We start from the raw sequence: 27949 nt of genomic DNA on the forward strand, positions 1-27949 counted from the left end.
CTCTACTTGTGCCCTCGTGGGTCACTTCAAGTGTGTGCCAAATATCAAAAGCAGTTTCGCAAGTTGAAACACGATTAAACTTGTTTTTATCAAGTGCGCAAAATAAGGCATTCATAGCCTTTGCATTAAGAGCGAAAGCCTTTTTCTCCAAATCGTTCCAATCGATCATTGGAAGAGAAGATTTTGAAAATCCATTTTCAACAAGGTTCCATAGTTCAAAATCCATAGAAATAAGAAAGATCCTCATTCGGGTCTTCCAGTACGTGTAGTCCATTCCACTGAACATAGGTGGACGTGTAATTGAATGCCCCTCTTGGTTTCCGGCGTATGCCATCTCTCTTGGGTTTTAATCCTTTAGAGAGTTAACCTCGCTCTGATACCAATTGTTAGGATCGAGAGCACTAAGAGGGGGGGGGTGAATTAGTGCAGCGGAAATCTTATATTAATTTAAAAACCAAAAGCTGCGTTCGTTCAAAAACTATTATGATGCAAAAGCAAATTCGCAGTTTGTATCTAGGTGTAGTTTGCGTCTAAGCGCAGATTGCGTTTAAGCGCAGTTTTGCGTCTAAGCGCAGTTTTGCGTCTAAGCGCAGTTTTGCGTCTAAACTCAGATTTACGTCTAAATGCAGATTTACGTCTAAACGCAGATTTACGTCTAAACGTAGATTTATGTCTAAACGCAGTTTTACGTCTAAACGCAGTTTTATGTCTAAACGCAGTTTTACGTCTAAACGCAGATTTACGTCTAAACGTAGTTTTACGTCTAAACGCAGATTTACGTCTAAACGCAGATTTACGTCTAAACTTTGAAACTCGTTTGTATACTCGCAGAAGGCAGTATGCAGTTGAAATCAAGATGTAAACGTGAACTGAAATCTGACGATTGAGCGAGGAAAGCCGATTTACGTCTGAATGCAGTTTTGCGTCTAAATGTTGAAACTCGTTCGTAAAATCACAGAGGACAGATTGCAGTTATTAATAGGATTAAAATGTAAGCGTAAACTGCAAAAACGGCTCGTTCGTAAAAGCACGAAAAACAGTTCTGCAGAATCAAACGTAAACGTAAACTGTACTGTATGAAAATACGAGTTTACGTATGAATGCAGATTTGGAAGAACAGCACTTAGAATTTGTTCGTGAAAGCGCAGAGAGCAGTAGTGATGAGGGAGGTTTGCAGTAATGATAAAGTGCTCGAAAATAAACGCAAACCAGAGATTTAGAGTGGTTCGGTCAGCCTTGACCTACTCCACTTTTGGCTTCCTCCACCGATGAGGTTGCCGACGTCAACTAGGTGCCTTCCTTCAATGGGCGAAGGCCAAACTTCCCTCTTACAATTTCTCTCCTTTTGACAGGCTTAGGAGACAACCTTTACAGACCTTTCTCTCCTCACTTTACAATTGAAAACTTGAAGAACAGAAGGAGGAGACTTAAAGGCTTTACAACACTTTTGAGCTCTTAGAATCACAGAAAAGATCAAGATTTCGGTATTGGTCTGTATCTTTTCAGTGCTGAATGGGTGGGGTATTTATAGGCCCCAACCCAATTCAAAATTCGAGCTCAAAACGATCAAATTGATCAAATCCCAGAATTCTGGGATCAGGCGGTTGCACCTCTCAACTGGAGAGGTGGCACCGCCTGGCAGAGCTCGAAGACTGAGCTCAGCCGATTGCTCTTCTCTGCCAGAGCTCGAAGACTGAGCTCGATGGTTGCATCACCTGGCAGAGCTCGAAGACTGAGCTTGGTGGATGCATCACCTGGCAGAGCTCGAAATCTGAGCTCGGTGGTTGCATCACCTTGGAGAGCTCGAAACTGAGCTCAGGCTGATGCACCTCTCTGCCAGAGCTCGAAGACTGAGCTTGGTGAATCCATCACCTGGCAGAGCTCGAGACTTAGCTCAGGCTGATGCACCTCTCTGCCAGAGCTCGAAGATTGAGCTCGGTGGTTGCATCGCCTGGCAGAGCTCGGAACTTGAGCTCTGGCGGTTGCACCTCCCAACCCCACAGCCCAGGCGGTTGCACCTCCTGGCTGGGGCGGTTGCACCTCCCAACCCCACAGCCCAGGCGGTTGCACCTCCTGGCTGGGGCGGTTGCACCTCCTGGTGCAATCAGGGTCCGAATGGTTCACTCCATTCGGCCCACTTTGAATCTTTTCAGGGGCCCAATTGCCCCAAGATTAAGCTAATGGGATCACCTCCCATTTTCATGCTTAATCATCATGCTAACTACGATTAACTCTAAGACAACTTCTGCAGCTTTGCTCCGATGCGTCAATCGCTTCTTCCGGCGAGTTTCCGGCCAACTTTCGTCGATCAACCGATAACCCTCGGTGATCCTTCTGCGGACATCCGGCATACTCCTGGACTTTGCGACGATCCACTTGGCGAGTTCCGACGAGCTTCGCTTGGCAAGCTTCTGGACTTCTCGGATCTGTTCTCTCTGAACCTCCGACGACCGTCCGAACTTCCGTCGAACTCTCGAACTCCCAACGTGATCCTGATCTTGACTCCGGCGCAACACCTGCTGCTTGTCTTACTCTTATCGTAGTTAATCCTGCACACTTATCTCAACACATAGATTAGATAACAAATGACAATTGACTTCATCATCAAAACCCGAGATTCAACAATTTTGAACCTTGAAAAGCGTTTTACGTAGAAAGCAATTTGCAGTTATAAATGGAATCCGAATGTAATCGTAAACCGTAGTGTGAAGATCGTACGAAAACACGATTTACGTTTGAATGCAGATTCTGAAAGATCAGAGCTTAGAAACTCGTTCGTAAAGGCGCAGAGGGCAGTAGCAATGTAGGAGGTTTGCTGTAATGATAAAGTGCTCAAGGTAAAAGCAAACCAGAGATTTAGAGTGGTTCGGTCAGTCTTGACCTACTCCACTTTTGGCTTCCTCCTCCGACGAGGTCACCGACGTCAACTAGCTGCCTTCCTTCAATGGGCGAAGGCTAACTGCCCTTTTACAGTTTCTCTCCTTTTGACAGGCTCAGGAGACAACCTTTATAGATCCTTTCTCTCCTCTCTTTACAACTCAAAACTTGAAGAACAGAAGGAGGAGAACTTTAGGACTTTACACAAATTTGAGCTCTTAGAATCACTGAAAAGATCAAGAATTCGGTGTGGATCTGTATCTTTTCAGTGCTGAATGGGTGGGGTATTTATAGGCCCCAACCCAGTTCAAATTTGGAGCTCAAAACGATCAAATCGATCAAATCCCAGAATTCTGGGATCAAGCGGTTGCACCTCTTGACTGGAGAGGTGGCACCGCCTGGCAGAGCTCGAAGACTGAGCTCAGGCGATTGCTCCTCTCTGCCAGAGCTCGAAGACTGAGCTCGATGGTTGCATCACCTGGCAGAGCTCGAAGACTGAGCTCGGTGGTTGCACCGCTTGGCAGAGCTCGAAGTCTGAGCTCGGTGGTTGCATCACCTGGCAGAGCTCGAAACTGAGCTCAGGCTGATGCACCTCTCTGCTAGAGCTCGAAGACTGAGCTCGGTGGTTGCATCACCTGGCAGAGCTCGAGACTGAGCTCAGGCTGATGCACCTCTCTGCCAGAGCTCGAAGACTGAGCTCGGTGGTTGCACCGCCTGGCAGAGCTCGAAACTTGAGCTCTGGCGGTGCTACCTCTTGACAGAGGAGGTTGCACCGCCCAGTCTAGCTCGAAGACTGAGCTCTGGGCGGTTGCACCTCTTGGCTGGGGCGGTTGCACCTCCCAGCCTCGCAGCCCTGGCGGTTGCACCTCCTGGCTGGGGCGGTTGCACCTCCTGGTGCAATCAGGGTCCGAATGGTTCGCTCCATTCGGCCCAATTTGAATCTTTTCAGGGGCCCAATTGCCCCAAGATTAAGCTAATGGGATCACCTCCCATTTTCAAGCTTAATCATCATGCTAACTACGATTAACTCTAAGACAACTTCTGCAGCTTTGCTCCGATGTGTCAATCGCTTCTTCCGGCGAGTTTCCGGCCAACTTCCGTCGATCATCCGATAAACCCTCGGTGATCCTTCTGCGGACATCCGGCATACTCCTGGACTTTGCGACGATCCACTTGGCGAGTTTCGACGAGCTTCGCTTGGCAAGCTTCTGGACTTCTCGGATCTGTTCTCGCTGAACCTCCGACGACCGTCCGAACTTCCATCGAACTCTCGAACTCCCAACGTGATCGTGATCTTGACTCCGGCGCAACACCTGCTGCTTGTCTTACTCTTATCGTAGTTAATCCTGCACACTTATCTCAACACATAGATTAGATAACAAATGACAATTGACTTCATCATCAAAATCCGAGATTCAACAAGAAAAATCTTTACCAAGAGCTTTAAGTCTATTGATGACATCCGTGAAACGGGTGTACATGTCTCCGATGGACTCACTTGGTTTCATTTGGAAAAGTTCATAAGAATGCATAAGAATGTTGATTTTGGACTCTTTCACTCGGCTAGTGCCTTCATGAGTGACCTCAAGAGTTCTACAAATATCAAAAGCCGAATCACAATTCGAAACGCGATTAAATTCATTTTTGTCAAGTGCACAATATAAGGCATTCATAGCATTTGCATTTAGAGAAAACACCTTCTCCAAATCATTCCAATGGTTCATTGGAAGAGAAGACATTTCAAATCCATTTTCGACTATGTGCCATAAATTCAAATCCAAAGAAAATAAGAAAACTCTTATTCGAGTTTTCTAATAAGTGTAGTTCGTCCCATTGAAAAAGGGAGGATGAATGAGAGAGTGCCCCTCTTGAAGGCCGTAAAGAGCCATTTTTCTTGGTGTTAAACCAACTGAGAAATAATGAGGCTCTAATACCAATTATTAGGATCAGAGCAGCACTGAGAGGGGGGGGGGAGAGTGAATTAGTGCAACGGATTAAAACTCATAAGTTTGAAAACGATTTCGTAAATGCATAGAGATTTCGATTCGATAAAGAATGATTTGGTAAAAGTAGTTCGAGTAAAGTAAGGAGATGAAAACAAAAAGCTTGCTGCTATATAAATAAAGGTTTCTGAAAGGTAAACACTCACACATTCAAGGAACACACCAATTTAAAGTGGTTTGGTCAAATGACCTACATCTACTTGCGAAGCCTTCTTCGATTAGGCTCCCAACTTCCACTAGCAAATCACTTTGAAGGAAAAGGACAAATACCCCTCTTACAACCTTTTACAAGTGGTTCACACTCTTACATATTTTCAAAGAGAAAGAGGGAGGTAAACACTTAAGCTATTGAAAACAAGACTTGCTAAAGACTTTGTCAAGGTTTTTTCTCAATCTCTAACTTCTCAAAGGTTGTTGTCTCTACTGAGAATTGAGGGATATTTATAGGCCCCAAGAGGATTCAAATTTGAACTCCAAATTTGAATTACTTTTGGGTTTCCGGTGCTGGCGGTGCCACCGCTTGTCAGTGTCTGACACTGACAGTGTACTGGCGGTGCCACCGCCGGACCTCTCGGGTGCTGGGCGGTGCCACCACCCAATACAGCAGTTTGTTGGCGGTGCCACCGCCGGAACTCTCGGGTTTTGGGCGGTGCCACTGCCCAGTCTAGCGGTGCCACCGCCTAGACTATTTCAGCTCATTGGTTGGGCTCCAAACTTGGCCCAAACCAATCCGAACTTGGGCCCAATTGGCCCCTAACCGGGTTATAGGATTAATCCTTAATCCTAACCCTAATTACATACAAACTATGAAATTAAGATATAGTCTTAAGCAAGTTTTTAACCGACAACGTCGAGTTTCCTTCCGGTGAACTTTTTGGTGAACTTCCGACGGACTTCCGATACACCCTCGGATTTCTTCGGCGGACTCCCAGCAGGCTACCGGTCTTGTGGCGAGTTCAGTGAGTTTTTGGAAAGTAGCCAAACCTTCTTGATGATCTCTGTGAACCTCCAACGATCTCTTCGGCGGACTTCCGAAAACTCCAACAAGTCCCTGATTTCCTCTCGATTGGTTCCGGCAGCATCTCCGACGAATCTTTGGAGTCTCGAACACCCATCGAACTTGACTCTGATAGACTTGCTTTATGTCTTCAAGCTATCATAGTTAATCCTACACATGTAAAACAAAACTTTGATCGAGACAATTAATCCTAAGCAATTAATCAAGTTGCCCGGCATGTCATTGGTCCCTCGATGCTTCGTCTGATTCTTTCACGCACCGTCCTCTCTTGCAGCCTATTGCCCAATCGGCCAGTTGACTTTGCAACTCCGATATCCTTGGTGCAATACCCGCTCTTCTTGGCTTGATGCCCGAATCCATGCCCCGAAGCCTTCTATCGATACGTCGATCGATCCATCGGCCCGACGTTCAATCTTCTGACATGTTCCTCTGGCCCAACATGATTTTCCTACTTTAATTGTCTTATCCTGATCGAAGCATCCTACGTCACTCAAAACGTAGATTAAATCATAAACACATATAAAGTGGTTTCATCATCAAAATACGAGATTCAACATTTTCCAATATGTGTAGTTCGTCCCATTGAACATGTGAGAACGAACGGGAGAAAATCCCTCTTGAAAGCTAAAAAGAGCCATTTCTTTTAGGTGTTAAACCAAATAAGAAATAACGAGGCTCTGACACCAACTGTAAGGAATGAGTCGACACTAAGAGGGGGAGGGGGGGGGTGAATTAGTGTAGTAGTAAAAATTATATCGGTTTTAAAATCTCGTTACGATTAAACCCGTTTCCGAAGAAGTTAACTTGAAAGCATACGGAAGAGTGTAATGGATGTAAAGCAAGTAAAGAAAGGTAGTTTGCAATAAATGTAAATTGCAAGAAGTAAATACAAACTGAGTTATAGTGGTTCGGTCGTCGTGACCTACATCCACTCCACCGATTCCTCTTCCGTTTAGGCCACCAGTATTCAGTAACATTCTTCCTTTAATAGGAAAAGATCAACCTCCTTCTTACAACTCTATTCTCCTTTTTCAGACTCAGAAGAGAACCTTTACACCCCCTTTTTACAAAGCTTCCCTCACACTCTCACTTAGAATGGTTTTTAAATTTTAGGAGGGACTTTATACTTTATAAGGGTTTTCAACCCTAGAAACATAAAATTTTTATTCACTTTTCTTGCTTTTTCATGCAGGAATAGCTAGGGTATTTATAGACCCCAAATGGCTTCAAAAATGGAGCAAAAATTCAAATCCCTCGAAATTTCAGGGTACAGGTGGTACCATCGCCCAATCTGACAATACCACCATCCAGTTTGGTGGTACCACCGCCTAGAAGACTGTGTCTGGGCGGTAGCACCGCTTGACATAGTCTCGGAGATTGTGCCACGACGGTTTCACTTGTTTAGTCATTGTTTGTGTCTTTCTCTTGGCCCAACTGTCATAGACAAACTTCTAAATAGGATGTTTGATGTAATGCTTATGTATATATGTGTCTTTTGGTATGTTCATGCTTTGTACAGCATGTAGAGGGACGACCGAAGGCTTAATAGTCCCATTTTAGTTGGGTTGGTGGCCGCTTTAGGCTTGTAAATAAAGGTTGTGTCATGTGGACACTTGTGAGAGATTTTTGGTATGTAATGGACCATTTTGACCCTTTGTTATGCAACTATTTAGAGCTTGTAAAGTCTATTTGTAATTTACATTGTCTATGAAGTGTTTCCTGGAATATTTGCTTGTGGATCCCGAGTGAGGCGTTCTCTCTAACTCGTTTTCTCTTTTGTAGGTCCTAAGGAACCATGGGAGGCTTCGGGGAGGCTGACCTTTATGGACGGACACGCAAAGGTGTCGCACGACTTAGGCAAAACCAGCTAAGTCCGTGACAGATGGTATCAGAATGGGACAAGCACTCATAGAAACACTTAGTATGCAAACGTGGGGGACCTAGCGGGGCTGCGTTGAGGGCAGTCAACACACACGCGACCGTTTAGGGGAAAACATGCATGGAGATGTAGGGAAAAGGAGTCGCTCGGAGGAGTGGGCATCTAAGATTGGCATTCAGAGGAATGACCAATCCTTCGCGCAAGAGGCACCACGAGAACAGGCAAGCTTGGAAGAATGCAGAGCGCACAAAGGTTGGGATGGCTGAGTTTGAGCTATGGCTCAACGTTGACAACTATACTTGATGGTGCTCAAGGCAAGCGAAGCACTTGGTAAAGGATGAGACCATGCAAGGTGGAATGAGTTGCTCAGCGACCGAATGAGTTGTGCAAAGCTCACAGAGGTGAGAGGAATTGCTAACTCGAAGAATTCGGTACTCATGCAGGGGCTTGTATGCGGACGGTAGAATGTTCGCGGCCATCCCAAGGCGACCGAAACTCGGTGTCATGGAGCATTGAAACTTTCTCTTCGGCATATGAAGGATATGTCCGTAGAAGGCTGAAGTGTGCAACGAGTTCAACATGTTGCTAGGCCTTGAGTGGTGCAGCGAGGGCTGTATTGATGTGGAGTCGCAATCTAGTAAGTGTGTTTGTATGAGACAGAATAATGCACAGTTTGTTCAGCAAATCGGAGTAGTCCAAGGGGATGGTGGTCTCCGAAATGAAGAGAGATGTTGCTCCAACGGGATAGTTATCCAGGAGGGATAAGTCCCAGCTCTCTAGAGGGAGAATCATGTGGGACGGACCGCACATGTTGAGAAGGAGTACCTCAACAAACAACAACTCCACGAAGCTCAATGGACCAAGCAAGCGGCAAGGAGTCGTTGCATGATCTCACTTGAGAAAACGCATTGGTGGATGCATTGCGAGATCAAGTGGGGGAGCGACCCAAAGTAACACAAACGAAGGCACACTTGGAGTCGATATGGAGATCGGACTCAAGGGAGGGCTGACCCGTGGAATGGTGGGCGTGAGGGCCACCATCAACTCAATGCAAAAACGAGGAGCGGAGCAACTTGGGTGTAACTTGGCAAAGTACCCAAGCCACATGAAGGGAGCGAACATAGAAGATAGAACATGAAGAGAAGGCACAGTGCTTTCCTTGGACAGAGGTCAAGGACATGAACTCTTGCAGAGGTAAGAGCAGGATCATGTTATTCTATGGGTTCTTCATTCTGACGGAGTGGACTCATCTTGCATGGTGCCAAAGACGAAGGGAGCTTCTGGGCACATGCACCTTATCTCGGAGAAGCATTTGATGGAGGAACTAAGGCGGCTCAACTTACGGAGGCGAAGTTGGGTTCAGAAGGCCTTGGCATAGGGCAAGAGGATGCGGAGGCGGGTACTCTTGAAGAATATACCACTGTGTTGCCAGTCAAGTTGCTAGGCATGAAGCGGTGCGTAGCGGAGATTATGCTGGTAGGGGTAGAGGCCCAGGATCCAAACAATAGTGCACCATTTTAGCGAAGTCGGTGGACTTCGGGAGATACTAGGCGATGGACTGTCCTAGAGCAGTGCTTTATCTAGGAGTGACCCTAGAGTGGGTGGATGAAGGTCGATTGCCAAAGGAGCGAACAAAATCGAAGGTAGAAGAGACCTTGGGATGTATTGGCAGAGGCCACACATAGAGGGATCACAATTCGAGTTCATCCCACAAGGATCAGATTATAATAGAGATGTCACTAGGAGGCGACATAGTGCAGCGGATCATGGTGGAACAGTTCGTGGTAATACGATACACACGACATAGTCCTATGAGGGACTAGATCATACGGAGGTATGATCGAGAGCTACTGGAAGCTCCACTTCGGTGAACAACATGACGGCAAGAAGGGCTATGGATTCAAGGAGTGAAGGCCATGGTACCGCAAAGGCGGGTCTTCCGTGCGTTCATCAAATTTTGCATCAGATGAAAGCCTTGGTCATCAGTATATGGGGGCTGTGTTCCACCAAAGAAAAAGTTTGAATGCAAGTACCAGTGAGTCCCATGGGAGGGACTTGATCATACAGAGGTATGATCAAAGCAGCTAGAGAGTTGGATTGCTCCAGAGCCCATATTCGCTTATGGGAGCCCGGCAAGTCAGAGAACAAGGTCAAGTAAGCAAACGTTGCTACCAAGGAAGCCAAAGAGAACAGAATTGGTGTAAATCCTACAACATGATGGCAGAGGCCATGCATGGGAGTTGCAGTCTATCTTTCCATCGACCAAAGGGAGCGGCTTGGCGAACACAAAGGTGTTGAAGTAGGGGGTCGAAAGGGGCGAGGAAGCGATGAAAAGTCAGAGAGACTTAGCTACCCAAAATCAAGCATTAGTTAGAATGGAGGTGGACTCGGAGGAGTGCCATAGAGACATATCTACTTATCGTGAAGAAAAGGGATGCAGATGTGAGGCGACGGATAGTAGGGCCATGGGCATGGCAGCGCCATGGTACCGCAGAGGCGGGTCTTCCGTGAAAGTCATTGATCCTTTGCTCTCATGGAAGGAGAGCGCTTGGTCATAAAAGGGGCCGAGGAGGTGGAGCATATAGAGGCAAACTCCAAGTATCGAGACAAGGTTGAAGGGCAGAGGCCAAGGAACTTCGTAAGACCGGTGTCAACAAGCTTCTCATCAAGATAGCCGAATATGAAGGACTTCGGGTCATGCAAGAGTGCACGAGCAAGGAACGAAGAAGGCAGTATGCGGTGCTGTACCTTTGCTACTCAGTGGAGTAGGCGGCAGGGTTGATGGAGAAGACGGTACAATCCCAGAGGCAACCAAATCTATTAGAGAATTACTCCAAGTTGGGGTGAAAACTTCCTGCATTCCAAAAGTTCGATGGCATTGAGAAGGTGAATCACAGTAACTAACTCAATGCAAGGAGTGTAAACAATTCAAGTACTTCAGAAGTTTGAGCAAAGAGCAGGCGAAGGCCAGTAGCCAGCTCGATGCATGGAGTACAACCTCGAGGAGGCGGGCAAAGTCGAGTAACCTTTGCCTTCTCAACTCTTAAGAGAATGGGCAAAATCGAGTACCCCAATTCTCTTATCTATCTAGCAGAGGAGCTCTGCATAGGTTCAAAGACCCTTCGAAGATAATAGAAGACAATAGTTGTCAATTCCTCACCAATGGTGATCAGTGCTACTGAGAGTACATTGTCCACTTTATTTCCCAACGAAAAGCCAATCGAAAGCGGAAGTAATGCGAATCTACTTTGGAAGTGACAACTAAGTGAAAGAAGAGTCAATGGGCAAATTTTGTGGAGGAATGGCCCAAAACTTTAGAAGTTTGTGAGGCGATAGTCGTTAAAGTTCCAACAAGTATCCACCCAGTTCAAGCAGCATAAGACATTTGAGAGACTGGCACATAGTAAGGATAGTCTTTTCCTTCATCTAGAGGATCCGCAGGAACCAACAGGGATCAACATAACTCAACCAACCCCATACTAGAGTCAGAGTCATTGGCGAGTTGAAGCAGCACGGCGGATCAAAGGTTCGACTACTCAAAAACAGTAGCGGAGAGCATCTGGGAGCCAGGAGGTGCATTGCAGCTGAAGTAGAAGATTGAAGACTCAGTAAAGGCAAGGAGTTGCAGTGTTGACAAAGGCTTTGACGAGGACGTCAAAGGAAAAAGTGGGGGAGAATGTCACAGACAAACTTCTAAATAGGATGTTTGATGTAATGCTTATGTATGTCTATGTCTTTTGGTATGTTCATACTTTGCACAGCATGAAGAGGGACGACCGAAGGCTTAATAGTCCCATTTTAGTTGGGTTGGTGGTCGTTTTAGACTTGTAAATAAAGGTTGTGTCATGTGGACACTTGTGAGAGATTTTCGGTCTGTAATTGACCATTTTGACCCTTTGTTGTGCAATTGTTCAGAGCTTATAAAGTCTGTTTGTAATTTACATTGTCTTTGAAGTGTTTCCTGGAATATTTATTTGTGGGTCTCGAGTGAGGCGTTCTCTCTAACCCGTTTTCTCTTTTGTAGGTCCTAAGGGATCATGGGAGGCTTTGGGGAGGATGACCTTTGCGGACGGACACACAAGGGTGTCGCACGACTTAGGCAAAACCAACTAAGTCCATGACACAACACAGCCCAAACTTGGGCCCAACTATCCCCTAATTAGGTTGGCCCAATTCTAATCCCAATTATGTGCTAACTATGAATTTTAAGAAATTTACGAAGCTAAACAAAGTCCATAAGTCTAGGTTTCTTCCGGTGAGCTTCCGACGATCTTCCGACGAACTTTCGACGATCTCTCGGCAATATTCTAGCGGAGTCCCGGTAAGCTCTTAGACTTCACAACGATCTTATTAGCGAGTTCCGATGAGCTTCTTTGGTAAGCTTCTGGACTTCTTGGTCAATTCCGGTAGAACTTCCGACGAATGTCCGGACTTCCGACGAACTCTCGAACTCCCAACGAAATCACGTTCTTGACTCCAGGATTTCATTTTGCTTTATGCCTTGCTATCATATTTAATCTTGCATACTTAAAAACCTACTTTGATCTAGAAAATTAATACTAAGCTAATCAAATGTTGTCCGGCATTGTTGTATCTCAGATTTTGATGATGAAGTCAATTGTCATTTGTTATCTAATCCATATGTTGAGATAAGTGTGCAGGATTAACTATGATGAAAGTAAGATATGTAGCAGGAGTTGAGCCGGAGTCAAAGACTATGATCACGTTGGGAGTTCGAGAGCTCGACGGAAGTCCGGACGGTCGTCGAAGGTTCTGCGGGAACAAATCTGAGAAGTCCAGGAGCTTGCCAAAAGAAGCTCGTCGGAACTCGCCAAGTGGATCGTTGCAAGTCCAGGAGTTTGCCGGAAGTCCATCGGAGCATCGCCGGAGGTTCGTCGGATGTCGCCGGAAATTCGCCGGAAGCTCGCCGGAAGAAGCGATTGACGCACCGGAGCAACCTATAGTAAACGTCTTAAGAATTGTCATAGTTAGCATGTATATTAAGTTAGGAATGGGAGGTGATCCCATTAACTTAATCTAGGGGAAATTGGACCCTTGACAGACCCAAATTAGGCCGAATGGATCAACCCATTCGGATCAGAATTCCTGTTAGGCGGTGGCACCGCCCAGGAGAGGGTCTCCCAGAAAAGTTGGGCGGTGGCACTGCCTGGGCTCAGTCTCCGAGCGAGACTGGGTGGTGCAACCGCCCCTAACAGGTGGTGGCACCGCCAGGGCTTACTCTCCGAGCGAGACTGGGCGGTGCAACCGCCCCAGGTAAGCGGTGGCACCGCCAAGGCTCGGTCTCCTAGTGAGACTGGGCGGTGCAACCGCCCCTGTCAAGCGGTGGCACCGCCCAGAAGCTCAATCTCTGAGTTACCAGGCGGTTGTACAGCCCCAATCAGGAGGTGGCACCGCTAGGACCCCGAAAATCCGTGAAAAGACATTTTTGAGCTCCAAATTCAAACTAGTTTATGACTTATATATACCCCACCCTTTCCTGCATGAAAGGGCACCGAAAATCCAATCTTACTCTGTGATTTTTAAAGTTCAAAAGTGTTGTAAAGGCTAGAAGTTCTCCCTCTTTTTCTAAGTTTTGATCTTTCAAGAGAGAAGAGAAAAGTTTGTAAGGGTTGTCTCCTAAGCCCGTCAAAAGGAGTGAAACTGTAAAAGGGTGGTTGGTTCTATAAGCCCATCAAAACTAGTCTAGGTTGATTCCATACCGGTTCTATAAGGATTTGAGATTGGTTTTGTTAGATCATAATCGAATTGAGTTTGGTTTAAGTCAATTAAGCTATTCCAATTAGGGTTTTAGTTGATCAAGGACTATTAAGAGATTAATATTTCATGCCTTTATGATTTGATGAATTCAAAGGTTTTATTGAAGATGTCATTTGAAAATGATTATTGGTTTTATATTTTCTTATGTTTATAGTATTGAAATGATTATGTAGTAGATGTGACTAGACTAATTATTCATATTGGGAGTGCAACTTGTGAAAGGAGCTACGGGCCGATCATAGTGCGAAGCCACCAATGAACATAGTTTAGCAGATTTACATCAAGTATGGTCTCTCATAATATTTAATCCTATTGATTTCTTGATGCATGTGTGAGTGAATGGATAAGTGTAAATGAATGATCATGAATGTTTATGTATCCCTGTCGAGGGCAGGTATGGCGATTCCCTTCGGGGATTAGCGGGCCGTTAGACATGATGGTTAGATAGTTCTGTTGAATCTCGTATTGTGATGATGAAACTACTTGATATATGTTTATGATTTAATCTGCATTTTGAGTGACGCAGGATGCTTCGATCAGGATGAGACAATTAAAGCAGGAAAATTATGTTGTGCCGAAGGAACATGTCAGAAGATTGGAGGTCGGGCCGGTGGATCGGTCGACGCATCGACAGAAGGCTTCGGGCCATGGACTCGGGCATCGGGCCAAGAAGAGCAGGTATTGTGCCAAGGATATCGGAGTTGCAGAGTCAACTGGCCGAATGGGCAATAGGCTGCAGGAGAGGACGATGCGTCGAAAAATCGGATGAAGCGTCGAGGGACCAATGACATGTCGGACAACTTGGTTAATTGCTTAGGATTAATTGTCTCGATCGAAGTTTTGTTTTTGTTGTGCAAGATTAACTATGATAACGATGAAGACATAAAGCGAAACAAAGTGTTAGAGTCAAGCGCGAAGGATTTGTTGCGAGTTTGAGAGTTCGACGGAAGTCCGAAGGTTCATCGGGAATGCTACCGGAACTAGCCGAGAATGAGTTGGGAGCATGCCGAAGGGTTTTTCGGAAGCTCGCCGGAAGGTTCGTTGGAAGTTCGCGGAGCTCACCGAGAAAGATTGAAGCTTGCCGAATAAGCTCGTTGGAACTCGCTAAGATCAAATCGTGAAGTCTAGGAGCTTGCCGGGAGTCCGCAGAATGGTTTCCGAGAGTTCATCGGAAGACCGTCGGAAGTTTGCCGGAAGCTCGCCAGAAGAAGTCTTGACTTGCGAACTTTGTAATAGCTTAGAAAATGTCTTTAAATTCATAGTTAGCATGTTAATTAGGGTTAGGATTAGGTGTTAATCCTATAACCCAACTAGGGGCCAATTAGGCCTAAGTTCGGACTGGTTTGGACCAAGTTTGGAGCCAAACCAAGTGAGCTGAAATAGTGAAAGAGGTGGCACCGCCAGGGTTGGAGGTAGCACCGCCAGGAGAGGATCTCCCAGCGAAGCTGGGCGGTGCAACCGCCCCAGGCAGGAGGTGGCACCGCTTGGGCTCAGTCTCCGAGCGAGACTAGGCGGTGCAACCTCCCCTAACAGAGGTAGCACCGCCTGAGCTCGGTCTTTGAGCTCTGGCAGGAGAGGTGCAACCGCCTCAGTCAGGAGGTGGCATCGCTTGGGGCTCAGACATCGAGCCAGACTCAGGCGATGCAACCGCCCCTGACAGAGAGGTGCAACCGCTTGGGCTCAGTCTCCGAGCTCTACCAAGCGGTGCAACCTCTCCAGTCAGGAGGTGCAACCGCCTGATCCCGGAATTCCGGGATTTGATCGTTTTGAGCTCCAAATTTGAACTGGGTTGGGGCCTATAAATACCCCACCCATTCAGCACAGAAAGAGCAAGAGACCAACACCGAAATCTTGATCTTCTCTGTGATTCTTGAGCTCAAAATTGTTGAAAAGCCTTTAAGTTATCCTCCTTCTATTCTTCAAAGTCTTGAGTTGTAAAGAGAGGAGAGAAAGGTTCTGTAAGGGTTGTCTCCTGATCCCGTCAAAAGGAGTGAAACTGTAAAAGGGCAGTTGGCCTTCGCCTATTGAAGGAAGGCCTCTAGTTGACGTCGGTGACCTCGTCGGTGGAGGAAGCCAAAAGTGGAGTAGGTCAAGACTGACCGAACCACTCAAAATCTCTGGTTTGCTTTTACTTTGAGCACTTTATCATTACTGCAAACCTCCTACATAGCTACTGCCCTCTGCGCTTTTACGAACAAGTCTCTAAGTTCTGATTTTTCCGAATCTGCATTCAGACGTAAATCGGTGTTTTCGTACGATCTTTACATTGCAGTTTACGTTTACATTCTGATTCCATTTATAACTGCAAACTGTCTTCTGTGCTTTTACGAACGAGTTTCTAAGTTCAGATCTTTATAAAACTGCGCAAATTGAGTTTAGACGTAAAACTACGTTTAGACGTAAAACTGCGTTTAGACGTAAACTACGCAAACTGTGTTTAGACGCAAACTGCGTTTAGACGTAAACTGAGTTTAGACGCAAACTGCGTTTAGGCGCAAACTGTGTTTAGACGCAAACTGCGTTTAGACGTAAATTGAGTTTAGACGTAAAACTGCGTTTAGACGCAAAATGCGTTTAGACGCAAACTGCGTTTAGACACAAACTGCGTTTAGACGCAAACTGCGTAAACTGCACTTAATCTTAAGATCGGCTTTTACATCGAAATCGCTTTTATTGAACAAACGCAGCTTTCGTTTTTAATCGCTGAAAGATTTCCGCTGCACTAATTCACCCCCCCCCCCCCTCTTAGTGCTCTCGATCCTAACAATTGGTATCAGAGCCCGGTTTTTCTCATTTCGGATTTACACCCGAGAGAAATGGATCTTCATGGTTTTCAAGAGGGCTTTTTGGTCTTTCGTCCACCGTTGTTTAACGGATTGGACTACACATATTGGAAAACTCGAATGAGAGTTTTCTTGATTTCTACGAATTTAGATTTATAGAATATCATTGAAAACGGTTTTCAACTTCCCTCTAAACCGATGAATGAATGGTCGGATTTGGAGAAGAAGTATTTTTCTTTAAACGCAAAGGCTATGAATGCCTTATTTTGTGCTTTGGACAAAAATGAGTTCAATCGGATTTCCACGTGCGAAACGACTTTTGACATTTGGTGAACACTTGAAATCACGCACGAGGGAACTAGTAGAGTCAAAGACTCGAAAGTTAACTTTTTATTGCATGATTTCGAGCTTTTTCAAATGCAACCAAGCGAGACTATAGGCGACATGTACACCCGTTTCACGGATGTCGTCAATAGTTTAAGAGCTCTTGGAAAATGTTTTTCGAATTTTGAACTCGTAAACAAAATTTTGCGTTCTCTTTCTAAAAAGTGGGATTCAAAAGTAACTGCAATATAAGAAGCTAAAAATCTAAACAACTTACCACTTGAAGAACTAATTGGTTCATCGATGACATATGAAATGGTGCACAATGCACATGATGAACATGTTGAACACAATCACCTTCCAAAGAACAGGAAGGATTTGGAACTCTAGACAAATGAATGCCACTTGAGCGATGACTCAAGTGATGAGGACAATGATGAACAAACCAACCTTCCAAAGAATAGGAAGGATTTGGGACATAGAACATTTGAAGACCACTCGAGCATAAGCTCAAGTGATGGTGAACTTCAACTACAAATGAAACGAAAATTAAAAAGCAAAAAGAATGGAACTACTTGCTTTAAACGCAAGAAGAAGAACAAAAATTGGGATGAATCGAGCTCCTCTGAAGACGAGAAAGTCAACAAAAGCGAGGCGGCAAACTACGCCTTACCAGCCTACGACATTGAGGTAATTAAAATGCCTTTGGTTTATTTTAAAATTACTTGATGCTTTCATGATATATTTTCTTTTTTAGTTTAGAATTAATTTTCTTGAAAATTACATGTTTAAAAATAAAAATACAAAAATTATGATCATGCTGATAATTTCGAAAATGATAATATTGCATGATAAACAAACAAAATGATTTTGATCATGGTTAAGAAGTAATAATGTGTATCATGTTTGATTAACATTGTTGAATGAAATCACGTTTGATTTAAAGTAATGCATAAAGATGTAATATTAAATGGTTATTAACAATTTTATGCATGAGATTTTAAGTTATCCATGATCATGAGCTTGTTTGATCTTGATTTAATTTCAAGATCTATAGCAAAAATCATGTCTGAATATATGAAAGTGTTAATTTCATTTTCGGATTCACTTAACAATTAGTATCCTAACAATTAGATTTTCTCATACACTTATGAAAAATATTTTTCTAAAATGGATTTGATGAAATGATTCCTGCTTATAAATTCCATCTTGAAATATGAATGATAGTGTTTTTGCTTGCGAAGATTTGTTTCACATTCATATCTCCTATGATTCATGTGCAAAAAGAGAATTTATAAATCATAATACAATGAGATTTCTTATGCAAAAATAAAGTACTTTTGTGATTCTTTGCTAAAGAGAATAATCATAATCATAATCTTGATAATTATAACATGAAGCTCTTTATAAATCAAGATCGTTCATTATGCTCCCTACATTTATCAAAAAGGAGTTCTTCAAATGAAATGCAATTCAATGAAGTGTCATATTGATATCTTGAAACTTGGAATATTTTAAAATGTGATCTTGATAAGAATGTTTCAAGTTGCTCTTTGTACTATATCTTTTCGAATGAATCATGAGCCTTGATATCATATATTTCATATTACAAGATTTCTTTGCCTTATGTCTTGAACTTTCATGCTTATCTTAATTTGGCATATAAAGACTAAGGCATGCTTAGATGAAAAAGAATCTCTTAAAAAATGCTTTTCCCATCTAATCGAGATTAATGATTTCATGATATTTTGTGAATCTCGAAATTAATTTTAATGACTTGATTATGAATTTCAAGTTAATGATTTGATTTGAATAAGTTTTATCTAAATAATAATCTTGATCTTGCAAAATTGAAGTCACAAATAATATCTTGTGGTATTCATGAATTGATACTCACAATATGAAAGCATTGATATTCATGACTTGAATTGGATTGAAACATTGTATGCTTAAATTAATCATTCTCCTATATTTCAAAAATTTCTTAAATGCCTTATGTGATGATTGAAAACTAACTTGCTTTATGATGAATCACAAATCATGACTTGATCTATGATGTAAATGCCTTGAAATGATTGAAATATTTAACACTTTTATGCTCTTCCCCCTACTTTCTTCTTGTTTTCAATGATAAAATAGGGAGAAGTTTTGATCATGCATGGTAGGATATAATTTGACAAAATTGATACCATCATGATATGAAACATTTATGATGTGCAATTATGCATGCAATACTTGTTCTTTCTAATTATGATATGATGTATTGCATATGATGTAAATCATGATTTAAAATGCTATGAGTGCCAAGTTACACATTTTGAGAAGAAATTGTTATATTGAAACATTAATGTAATTATGAATGGTGATATGATATCATGCATGTAATACTTCAACTTATGATAATGATGCATGCAATGATAAAATATTCATGATGAAAAATTGTCTTGACATTCATAACTTGATTATTCATCCTTTGTCATGATTTTGAAATCGTTGTAAAAGGAAAAAAGAACTACAAAATTGTATTCTCTCTTTCTTTTTTACATTGACAAAGGGGGAGATAGCTAGCTTGTACAAGTCAAGAAGATGCAAAAACTTGATTGCTAGCTTGCCTATCTTAAGTAGCAAAGATTGCTAACTTGCTTACTTCAAGAAGAAAAATTGTCTTCTTGAACATCACTATCTTGAATATCTCAAGAAGCAAAACTTGCAATTTGCACATTGCAATAGGAAGCAAGAATCATGAGCTTACACAAGAAAGCTATCTTGCATTTGCTTTCGAAATTTTTGCTAGCTTATATATTGTGAAACTTGTATATCGTAAAGACTGCTAGCTTGTTGGTCTAAAGAGAGCAAAATTTTCAAGAAGCAAGAGTTGCCTTCTTGAACATCTCTAATTTGCTAGCTTGCATGATGTAGAACTTGCTATCTTGAACATTACCAAAAGTGCTATCTTATATGCTATAAAACTTGCATATCTAAAACTTGATAGCATGAATGTTCTAAGCATGATGTAACACTTGCTAAATCTTCTAGCTCCAAGATTGCATGAAGATAAAACTTGATACTATGTTTTTCATGCAATGAGTTTAATAAATATCACAAACGATTGATAGTGATACTTCTCCTTTTTGTTGATGACAAAGGGGGAGAAGTATGTTGATGAAAGTATGTGGATGACATGACATGTGATGTATAAGTTTATGCATATGTTCATGTTGACGTGTTGCAAGTATTCATGATGAATATTGCAATGACTTGAATTCAGTTTGAATTCAAGGTTCTATCAATATGGCATATTGATAGGGGGAGTTTGTTTAAACTCCGGGAGTTAAGTTTAACTCCGTCATCAAGTGGTTGTCATCATCAAAAAGGGGGAGATTGTTGAATCTCGTATTTTGATGATGAAACTACTTGATATATGTTTATGATTTAATCTATGTTTTGAGTGACGCAGGATTCTTCGATCAGGATGAGACAATTAAAGCAGGAAAATCATGTTGTGCCGAAGGAACATGTCAGAAGATTGGACGTCGGGCCGGTGAATCGATCGACGCATCGACAGAAGGCTTCGGGCCATGGACTCGGGCATCGGGCCAAGAAGAGCAGGTATTGTGCCAAGGATATCGGAGTTGCAGAGTCAATTGGCCGAATGGGCAATAGGTTGCAGGAGAGGACGATGCGCCGAAAAATCGGATGAAGCGTCGAGGGACCAATGACATGTCGGACAACTTGGTTAATTGCTTAGGATTAATTGTCTCGATCGAAGTTTTGTTTTTGTTGTGCAAGATTAACTATGATAACGATGAAGACATAAAGCGAAACAAAGTGTCGGAGTCAAGCGCGAAGGATTTGTTGCGAGTTCGAGAGTTCGACGGAAGTCCGAAGGTTCATCGGGAATGCTACCGGAACTAGCCGAGAATGAGTTGGGAGCATGCCGAAGGGTTTTTCGGAAGCTCGCCGGAAGGTTCGTTGGAAGTTCGCGGAGCTCACCGAGAAAGATCGAAGCTTGCCGAAGAAGCTTGTTGGAACTCGCTAAGATCAAATCGTGAAGTCTAGGAGCTTGCCGGGAGTCCGCAGAATGGTTTCCGAGAGTTCATCGGAAGACCGTCGGAAGTTTGCCGGAAGCTCGCCAGAAGAAGTCTTGACTTGCGAACTTTGTAATAGCTTAGAAAATGTCTTTAAATTCATAGTTAGCATGTTAATTAGGGTTAGGATTAGGTGTTAATCCTATAACCCAACTAGGGGCCAATTAGGCCTAAGTTCGGACTGGTTTGGACCAAGTTTGGAGCCAAACCAAGTGAGCTAAAATAGTGAAAGAGGTGGCACCGCCAGGGTTGGAGGTAGCACCGCCAGGAGAGGATCTCCCAGCGAAGCTGGGCGGTGCAACCGCCCCAGGCAGGAGGTGGCACCGCTTGGGCTCAGTCTCCGAGCGAGACTAGGCGGTGCAACCTCCCCTAACAGAGGTAGCACCGCCTGAGCTCGGTCTTTGAGCTCTGGCAGGAGAGGTGCAACCGCCTCAGTCAGGAGGTGGCACCGCCTGGGGCTCAGACATCGAGCCAGACTCAGGCGGTGCAACCGCCCCTGACAGAGAGGTGCAACCTCTTGGGCTCAATCTCCGAGCTCTGCCAGGCGGTGCAACCTCTCCAGTCAGGAGGTGCAACCGCCTGATCCCGGAATTCCGGGATTTGATCGTTTTGAGCTCCAAATTTGAACTGGGTTTGGGCCTATAAATACCCCACCCATTCAGCATAGAAAGAGCAAGAGACCAACACCGAAATCTTGATCTTCTCTGTGATTCTTGAGCTCAAAATTGTTGAAAAGCCTTTAAGTTCTCCTCCTTCTGTTCTTCAAAGTCTTGAGTTGTAAAGAGAGGAGAGAAAGGTTCTGTAAGGGTTGTCTCCTGATCCCGTCAAAAGGAGTGAAACTGTAAAAGGGCAGTTGGCCTTCGCCTATTGAAGGAAGGCCTCTAGTTGACGTCGATGACCTCGTCGGTGGAGGAAGCCAAAAGTGGAGTAGGTCAAGACTGACCGAACCACTCTAAATCTCTGGTTTGCTTTTACTTTGAGCACTTTATCAATACTGCAAACCTCCTACATAGCTACTGCCCTTTGCGCTTTTACGAACAAGTCTCTAAGTTCTGATTTTTCCGAATCTGCATTCAGACGTAAATCGGTGTTTTCGTACGATCTTTACATTGCAGTTTACATTTACATTCTGATTCCATTTATAACTGCAAACTGTCTTCTGTGCTTTTACGAACGAGTTTCTAAGTTCAGATCTTTCTAAAACTGCGCAAATTTCGTTTAGACGTAAAACTACGTTTAGACGTAAAACTGCGTTTAGACGTAAACTGTGCAATCTGTGTTTAGACGCAAACTGCGTTTAGACATAAACTGAGTTTAGACGCAAACTGCGTTTAGGCGCAAACTGTGTTTAGACGCAAACTGCGTTTAGACGTAATCTGAGTTTAGACGTAAAACTACGTTTAGACGCAAACTGCGTTTAGACGCAAACTGCGTTTAGACACAAATTACGTTTAGACGCAAACTGAGTTTAGACGCAAACTGCGTTTAGACGCAAACTGCGTAAACTGCACTTAATCTTAAGATCGGCTTTTACATCGAAATCGCTTTTATTGAACAAACGCAGCTTTCGTTTTTAATCGCTGAAAGATTTTCGCTGCACTAATTCACCCCCCCCCCCCCTCTTAGTGCTCTCGATCCTAACAAGTTCCTCCATCCGTTGTTGGGAGGAACGTATCCCCACTTAGATTGGTAAGAGATACCACTCCATCCACTATTGGGAGTGCGATATGGATTATCTCCATCCGATATTGGGAGGAATCCATATTGTGGAATATGCCTCTCCATCCGCTGTTGGGAAAGTGCACCATCGGGTGTGATGTATGTCTTTGTTATCTAGTTATTATGTATGTGTTACATGTGGCTGATGCATGATTTTGTTTATTATGTAAGAAATTATCATCGTCTTTCTTATGCATAAGTTTTATGATGAATCAGTATATTTTCTTATTGAATTATTGATATTTGTTCATATTTTATGAATATTGAAGATTATTTTTATGATTGTTTTTAGATTCCTACCAGCATATGTGGTTGCTGATATGTTTTTATCTTATATTTATTTTTTGAGTAATCTACTACTGTGTAATAGATTTGAAGCTTGGGTGGAAGAAACTTGACTCTACCAAGAAGATGTGGTCATTGTCTAGTTAATAGAATATTTACTATTGTAAAGACAAAGATTTGAATTTAAAAAAAAAAAGAGTTTATTTTATAAATTATAGATAATAAAATACTGATTTATTATTATTTTATTATGTAAATTTTATCGGATGTCTCTTCGGAGACATCCGATAAAATTGGAATGATATAAAGAAGATTAGCATGACCCCTACGCAAGGATGACACGCACAAATTGAGAAATGATCTAAATTTAAAATGAAAAAAGGAAAAAAAAAAGGAGTTTATTATGTAAATTATAGATAATAAAATATCAATTTATTATTATTTTTATAAATCTAGGATATGACATTATCTATGGACTGAAGCAAGCTTCTTAAAGTTAAAAATAAGATTTGATAAGGTGATCAGATCTTATGGCTTCGTTAAGAATAAAGATGAATCTTATATGTATAGGAAGGTAAGTGGGAGCGCTATCACCTTCTTCGTGTTATATGTGGATGACATCCTAATAATTGAGAATGATATAAGAATGCTCTCCACATTAAAAGCTTGGTTATCTAGACACTTCTCCATGAAGGACTTTGGGAAGTATCCTACATATTAGAGATTTCGATCTATAGAGATAGATCCAAGGGGATGCTTGACTTATCCCAATCGAGGTACATAGATAACATTGTCAAAAGGTTTGGCATGGAAAATTTCAAGTAAGGTCTCATACTGATAAGATATAGGATATCGCTTTCAAGGAGTATGTCTCCAAAGACTCTTGAAGAAAGGACAGACATGGATAGGATACCCTATGCCTTAGCATTAGGGTCTATCATGTATGTTATGCTATGTACAAGTCTAATATAGGGTATGCTTTGAGTGTCATGAGCAAGTATCAAGTAGATATAGGCTTAGAGCACTAGAAAGTCATAAAGTGTATCATTAAGTATTTGAGAATGACTAAGGATCTCTTTTTAGTATAAAGAGGAAGTAGCCTAAGGGTTAAGGGCTATATAGACTTGAGCTTCTAGTCCAATGACAATGATAACGAGTCTAATTCAGGGTATATGTTCACCCTAAATGGAGAAATAGTATACTAGAAGAGTTCTAAGTAAGACACTACTACTAACTCGACCATAGAGGAATAGTACATTACTCTGGCAGAGGTAGCAAAGGAGGGAGTCTAGATAAAGAAGTTCATAATAGATCTAGAAGTCATGTAGGGCAGCGAGGAGTTGATTCTCTTATATTCCAAAAATAATAGGATGATTGCTAAGCAAAGGAACCTAAGTCTCATCAGAAGTTAAAACACGTTTTGGGAAGGTTCCACCTGATCAGAGAGATAGTCACCCAAGGAGATGTGGTAATGGAAATAGTTTCATTCGAAGATAACATTACAGATCCACTAATAAAGCCATTATTTCATATTATTTATGAGCGTCACTAGGGACTGATGGGGATCAGACACGTAGGTGATTGGATTTAGGTCAAGTGAGAGATTACTAGTCATAGATGCCTTGCAAGTCAATCACGTGAGTGTCGGCACGTGTAACATAACATATACTCCTTTTGCTTATTATTATTATGACATTTTATCACTTTATATTGCTTATTGTATAAATATATTATGATATCCATAGATCTGTACAATAGAAATCAGATCATCATGAGATCACGATAATGAGACTGATTCACCTTTAAATACAAACCATAAATAATTCTGGTCAAAGGTTACTCGAGAGGGATATCAAGATATCCAAACAGAATGTACTGTTTACCCATCTATATGATGGAGGCAACTAGTCTCATAGTTGCTCGTATGGGGACACTAGGGCTATGTATAAGTACTCATTGGGGAATGAGTTTATTGATTGATCCGCTAATAGAATATTGGATGGTTGATGATTCCTCATTGTTAGATAATAATTTTGTCATCCTAGTAGAGTAGTTGGTCCTTAAACTTGAGACACCAAGGATGTCCTGTATGAGTACTCCACTTTTTGATACCAGGTTTATAGGTTTGGAAGTTTTAGATCTAGTACAACCCGTCATCAAGAGTGGTAGCCAATCTTACAAGGGCTATTAAGTGTCGATAGAGGATCATCCGCTTTTAGTATCATAAGAGGAATATCCCATGTGTTCTTGCTTAGACAAATCCTTGACCAAAGTCATTTGGATTAAAAGAGAAAGAGTTCTTCAGGAGAATCCTATTAGAGCGAGACTCAAGGAGAAATCGTATGGGCTTGACATCACCATACCCAGTGTATGGTCTCTAGAATATTAGATGGATGAGGGACTATAAGTACACGGTAACTAAGGAATGATAGGTCCAAATTATTGGATTATCTTGTATCGTTTGGGGACTATAGTGTAGTAACATTATACGTCCATAGTCGATGAGCCAAGTGAATTATTATGGAGATAATAATTCATTGAGCTAGAATGAGTTCTGATAGGTATAACTCACAACCAACTTGATATTGGCCCTAAAGGGTCATATATATATATGATAGATGTTGCGATGAATAAAGGTTCAGATATGAGATATCCACCAGAGCCCCTATATTATTGGATATCCCTTAAGCCCCTGAATTATTGGATCATATAGATGAGATCCAATAAGAGCTAATACAGGATTATTGGGTAGAGACCCACTAATCTAATAGGCTTGGGTAATTGGATAGAGATCTAATACCCAATAGGGTATGATCCATTATGGTTACATTGACAAGGGGCCTCTATAAATAAGAGAGACTTAAAGAGTCATAGGCTAAGCTTCTTGGTTACCACCACCTATTCTCCTCTCCCTTTCTCCTCCTCAACTAATAGGTGTGGAGATTTGGGTAGCAATTTGATGAGCATCTTCACAACCCCTACCGTATGGATCACCACTAGAGAGGAGAACGCTTAACCTCCTTCATCCTCTCTCATAGATCTGTAGGATTTTAGGGATATACAATCTCCCTATGTAACATAACTATCTCATATGTGGTTTTCACTTTCGTAGGTTTTTCGCACCAATCTACGTATGATAATGAACACCTTTTGAGAAATTTGATATTTTTATTTTATGTTCTTTCGCTACGATGTCACCTCTAGATTTTCCTACACTTATACCGAGCATGGTATTGTCAGGCTCATACAGAATCTACTCAGGTCTCGCTCTTATCTGATTCTCCTGAAGAACTCTTTCTCTCTCAATCCGAATGACCCTGGCTAGGAATTTGCCTGAGTAAGAATATATAAGATATTTCTCTCATGACATGGAGAATGAATGATCCTCTATCGACACTCAATTGGCCTCATAAGGTTAGTATCACTCCCTATAACTAGTTATACTAGATTTGAAACTTCTAGACCTATAAATTCACTATCAAATGTATAAATAATCATTATCCGTCCACACATCATACATCACATGTATAAATAATCATCATCATGTAGGACTACTAGATAATAATAAAAATAATAATCAACTAAACCTTTTATTTAATTAATATTTTCTGAAATCAGGGACATGTAGGGAATTTCTGAATTTATAGGGGTATTTTCGTAATTTGGACAAAAGACAGAAACTGGAATTTCCCAAATTCCGAGGGGCAAAACTATCTTTTTCCCAAAAAAACCTAATGCCCTACTACCCTTTGCTACTGCCGCCGCCGCCGCCACCTTGCTGGCGGTAGCCTGTGCGGCGGGGCGAGGGCGTTGCCCTCGCCTGCAGGTGGCACGCCCGCTGGCGGCGCTGCCGTTGCAGGTGGGCTCCCCCGCGGGCGCCGTCGCCTCCGCAGGCGGTTTTGCCAGCTGGGCAACGCCCGCAGGCGGTGCAGTCCCGTCGGGCGGCGCCCCTGTGGGGGGGGGTTTCGCCCGCGGGAGCAGCGGCGGCAGGCACCGCTGCCTGGCGGTGCCTCACCACGTGGGAGAAGCGGCCGCAGGCGCCTCTGCCCGCGGGCTGCCAGCCCCGCCGGACGCAAGCCTACTGCAAGCAGGCCGCCAGCCGGCTGCTGCAGACGCAGCCCCTGTGCTGCCCGCCTTCGGTTACGCTGCACGCACGCAGATCGAGGGCAGCAACTGTTGCTGCCCTTGTTTTTGCGTCAACGATTTTGACGTCAAAATTCTTCCTAAACACAACACACGCAGTTCAAAACCAATCATTCGCATGAACAACCTGGCTCTGATACCACTGTTGGGAAATCATGGGGGCGACAATGCGCAGCGGAAGAACAAGAAAACAAAATCCCCGATTCCCAAAAAGATGTTCATCGTCATGCGAAGATTAGTGCGCAAAAATCCGCGAAACATGAAATTGCGTATAGAGTAGATTATGTTACCTAGGGAGATCGTATATCCCTGTTTCCTTACAGATCCTTAGGAGAGTGTAAAGGAGGTCAAGCGTCCTCCTCTCTAGCAGTGATCCACACAGCAAGCAAAGGCTCTAGCCTATGTGGCTCTGAATCCCTCCTATTTATAGAGGTCCCCTGTCAAACCCTAATGGGTCCTCCCCTAGTGCGTATTAGATCTGCATCCAATAAGACAAGGGCTCCGTCAGATATCTCATATCTGAACCTCTACTCATCGCAATGCCTACCATATGTGTGTGACCCTCTAGGCCCAATATCGAGCTGGCCGTGAGTTATACCTGTCAGAACTCCTTCTAACTCAGTGAATTATTATCTCTGTAATAATTCACTTGACTCATCGACTACGGAAGTACTAGGCCACTACGTCGTAGTCCCCAAACGATACAGGGGAATCCAATCCATTGGACCTGTCTGTCCTCGGTTACCATGTACCTATAATCCCTCATCCATCTAATATCCTAGATACCGTATATCGAGCATGGTGTTGTCAGACCCATACGGTTTCTACTCAAGTCTCGCTCTAATCGGATTCTCCCGGAGAACTCTTTCTCTCTCAACCCGAATGACCCTGGCCAGGGATTTGTCTAAGCAAGAACACATGGGATATTCCTCTCATGACGCCGAGAGTGGATGATCCTCTATTGACACTCAATAGCCCTCGTAAGATCGACTACCACTCCCAATGACCAGCTGTACTAGATCTGGGACAGCCAAACCAATAAGTCTTGTATC

At 43.0% G+C, this 27949-nt stretch overlaps 1 non-coding gene across 1 annotated transcript; it reads left to right on the forward strand.

Annotated features, from left to right (window-relative positions):
* The first annotated feature begins 23022 nt into the window (after window positions 1-23022).
* On the forward strand, window positions 23023-23125 carry LOC135626075 (U6 spliceosomal RNA). Its single transcript, XR_010492243.1, has one exon. It is a non-coding gene; the product is annotated as a U6 spliceosomal RNA (small nuclear RNA).
* The last annotated feature ends 4824 nt before the right edge of the window (window positions 23126-27949 follow it).

Source organism: Musa acuminata, chromosome BXJ2-10 (genome assembly GCF_036884655.1).
Source record: "Musa acuminata AAA Group cultivar baxijiao chromosome BXJ2-10, Cavendish_Baxijiao_AAA, whole genome shotgun sequence".
Lineage (NCBI taxonomy): Eukaryota > Viridiplantae > Streptophyta > Magnoliopsida > Zingiberales > Musaceae > Musa > Musa acuminata.